The sequence below is a fragment of the Cibotium barometz genome, chromosome 5, assembly GCF_041138505.1.
Source record: "Cibotium barometz isolate CiBa-2024 chromosome 5, ASM4113850v1, whole genome shotgun sequence".
In the NCBI taxonomy this organism is placed as follows: domain Eukaryota; kingdom Viridiplantae; phylum Streptophyta; class Polypodiopsida; order Cyatheales; family Cibotiaceae; genus Cibotium; species Cibotium barometz.
The window spans coordinates 6,394,593-6,399,031 of record NC_141050.1 but is presented as its reverse complement, the minus strand read 5'-3'; positions in this window follow the sequence as shown (position 1 = coordinate 6,399,031).

Genomic DNA, 4,439 nt, shown 5'->3' with positions numbered 1-4,439 from the left:
ACCACATTATCACACACATAAGCTATATAAGTATGCCTTTTTTAATACTAAAGAAACTTGTGTAAAGTAGTATGAAGTGAATAAAGTGGGTGGATCAAGGCATATGAGTAACATTACATTAAGTGAATGACGTAAGAGTGAGGGGAGAGGGTGGAGGGGTATACATGTATGTGTCCCCTTAATTCTCTCTCTCTCTCTCTCTCTCTCTCTCTCTCTCTCTTTGCCGCCACCAGCTTCCCAAGTGTGCTTTAAAACTAAAAAAAACTTTTTGTTTTATTTTAAAAAGTTGAATTAGTTTTGTTTAAAGGCTTTATGTTTCATTTTAAATGGTTCAAAAATAAATTCTAGGTGAGAGAGAGAGATATTGATCCAATAAAAGAGGACAAGGGAAAATGAGAGGACAAGGGGGAAGGGGAGAGAGCGAGAGGACACCTCACTTAGAGAGTGAGGAGTGGACACTTCTTAACACTTGTTACATGATTTCCTAAGTAGCAAGTGTGATTTCTACAGTAAGTTAATGTATTTGGAAGATGCATCTAAACAAAAAATAATAATCAAACTCTTATAGTAGGCTTCACATAGCATCCATTAAGAGTGATTGTAACACAAGAGGCGTCATTTTTTTACTGAAAATTTTAAGTATTAAGCAAAATAATGGACTACCTACATCCTAGACTTATGATTTTAATCACAACCGTATGATCATCACATACAAACTACATGTACTTATGAAAATCCAAGATAGCTAAACCAATAATTATTAATTTGAGAGTTAGTTATGTAAGCATTTATTATTGAATATTATTATTGGAAATGAATTTTAGATTTTGCATACTAATGAAATTATTTGTAATGATTGAATAATTTTTTATGATTATCAAAAATAATAAAATTTTAAAAAATTAATGTATATATATTTATAAATTTATTCTAATATATATAGATTTAGTGTTAAAATCTAAATTCTTTTTCATTAGTTTGTTGTGTGTTTGTGAGTTTTTTTATGCAATATAGTACTCAGATCTCTTTCTCTCATATCTTCTTTTAGTATGTGTTTTTCTTTACTGCCATGGAGAACACTTTTCATATTTTTAGGAGGTTTAGAGAGTGATCCTATTGTTAGAACTGTGAAGGGACGTTCTTATATTACTAAACCTGATGATTTTGTTGGAATGTTATATCCTCATTTTGGACTGAAAGTTTTTGCAATCAAACCACAAGATGATAATGTAGATCATCTTATATCTATCCAGTCATCTAGACCTACTGGAGAGGAACCATGTTATATCTTTGATAAAGATATAACAATAGAATACCTTGTTGTTCTAATAATAGGAGATTCAAGCAAAAATACAACAAGTAAACCAAAGCAAGTCATTATTGATCTTACAATAGAAGATTCTCCCATAGGTACACCCCTTCAGAAGAGTTGAGGAATCTCATGAAGGTGTTCTTTGTAGAATGTTAGTAGCAAGCACACATATTAAGAAGGTGAAAGAGATTCTTGAAATTTATAACGGAAATGTTGCATTTGAGTTACTAAATGTACATGATTCTTTAGCCTCTCCAATGCAAGGAATGGATCAATCACATGACGACCATTGTTGGGTGAAACCTGTGGAGAATCACGTAAACTTTCTCAGAGTAGTACGAAAGAGTTCTTGTGGAGACTTGTTTGAGTGCACTTATGCCTTCTGGGGAAGTAGAACTATGAACGTCATGCTGAATACAACATCACGGACTAGTTTACAAGCTTATTATCTTAGCTCAATTTCAGTAATCCTTGATTAATAAGAGTATTTATTGTGACTGTAGTTTTTAAAATAATAAGCAAACTCACACAGAAGATTCCCTTGCTAGGCATAGTAACGGATGGATATGGCTCTCTAGCTTGTTTCTACTACAAGAACAAACCTGTATGGAGAAGCATGTGTGGTGCTACAGTGTACTATTGTATGCCTGTTGACCCACATATGACAAGATTGATGATACATCAAGGGGAACATTTGCATGAGGTGCAAAGGGACATATCAAGAAAATCACTTCAAAAGATAAGAGAACTTGTGCAAGAGGTAGTTACAAAGATGGCTACAAGTGGTCCAAGGAAGATACAAATGGATATCAGCAAACAACTTGTATTGGATGTAGTTGTTGGGAAGCATACGAAGGATGGATCAAATATTAGCAAACAACTTGTATTGGATGTAGTTATTGGGAAGTATACGAAGGATGGATCAAATATTAGCAACATGAAGTTGTCACTATTGTGAGATCCCTCTGTCCCCTCCGCGCATCGGATTCCCGGTAGCTGACAATGGAAGCAGCCCCCTCATGCACGGGGCAGGGTTTCTCACTCGGGGCCTCGCCCACGAATGTACGAACACGAGACTAGGCTGGTGGTCACTCCGAAAACCAAAACCGGAAAAATTTCCCATGCCCGAAAAGCAGGGACAATTCCACCATTTTGAATTTTTCTTAACGAGTTTTCTAACGAGATCAAAATCTAAACTATCCTCCACCTGAATAAACCAGATAGAAGGAAACTAGCACTGATATAATTTGATCATCTGAGCAATTTAACGCTTTTTTCCTAATCAAGATTAGGCACAGCCGTTGATCCACTCAATCGAGAATTTTATCAGGGAATTAACTATCTACTCGAATCCTAGCAAATCCTAAGATTCTTTTTTCAGTTTGATTATTAAAACTCGACTGATTCCAACCTGACCCCATCCGGCCCATGGGTTAGCCACCACCCTGCCAAACAAGTAGATCCAAACAAGTACTCACCCACCCATAATTGAAATGCCTTTCTTAACTTTAGCTTTAGAAAACATATACGCACACACTCCTCTTTAAAACTTTAATCTATAAAGCAATCCATTGACAAACAATTTACTGGTTACACATGTCATACTTAAAAATTTCCATTGAGTCTTTGTTTCTCACAAAACAGTATCACTCTGGACTCTCCGTTGAGACCAGCGAGTCAACAACGAGATCCAGTGATAGATTACAATAAACATAGGTCCATCATATAATATCTTCCTCGACATATGCATGGATGTCCTCAGTACCGTGAGCCCGTGCATCTCCTGGTCAGAACCCTCCAGGATACTCCTTAGGTGTCGTGGCACTTCACTCAAGGACTCCTTCATCGGCCCTCGTCCATCGTACCGGAAGCCCACCATTTTAACCATACCGAGGCTGGCCAAGACCTTGACAGGCTTTGCCGCGTGAGCTGTCCCTGGAACACTCCCCGCTATCTGTAGCAACCAAACTTCCCTTAGATAAACATATATGCCAAATGCTCCCTCCACCAGCATTCTGGCGTAAGACAGTCTTTTAAGAAAACAGGGTTTCTATGCAAGTTTATAGTTTTGATTTTGTTTGAATACCATGAATAAATCTTAAATCCGTATCCCAATACTTCTAGATCCAGGTCTGAATTCCAAACAGAATTTCTCGAATTCTGTTAACTTGATCCTCAGATCATCAAAATCAAAAGTCTTAACTAGTTTCAGATTCTCGGTGGGTGTTTTGAGTGCATTTTTCCTAAACTGATCACATCGTCATTGACAAAGGAATTAGGTCTTGGTCAATAGTCTGAATCAGAGTTTAGGTCTGGAAAGGTTCTTCCTAAACTATCTTTCTCGAAAGGTACTATTTCAATTTCTCTTTTTCTAAATTTTGCTCGATGAATATTTGCTTACAGATTTCTAAAACATGGATTTCTTAATAGGAATAAAATAATCATTTATCTCGATCTCTGACTTCGATAGTTTAATTGAATTTTCTCATTACCATCTTAGTGAATATGAAATGGTAGAATTTTCTCTCACATATTATCTATCTATTCATTTTTCTAATTTTTATGAAAATTAACAGAAGATTAAAGAGAACCCTTATTTAATTATAAAGATTCTATATGCATCTAATTATGCATAAAATCCAATTTTGAAGAAAGTCCCACTTTTATCATCATAAAAATCATTTATGATGAAAATCACTCTTTTAACATGAAAGAATTTATTTTATGCATACAAATCATTTATGATGAAAATCACTCTTGTAATAAAAAACAAAATATATTTTATGCATAAGTTTATGCATAAAAATCATTTATGACGAAAGTAACACTTTTATAATTAAAATAATAATCTTTTATGTATACTTTTATGCAAGAGAATCAAATATGATAAAAGTAACACTTTTATATAAAATTAATAATCTTTTATGCATACTTCTATGCATGAAAATCAAATATGATAAAAGTAACATTTTTATATAAAAATAATAATCTTTTATGCATACTTCTATGCATGAAAATCAAATATGATAAAAGTAACACTTTTATAATAAAAAAATAATCTTTTATGCATGAGAATCAAATATAATAAAAGTAACACTTTTTTATAAAAATAATAATCTTTTATGCA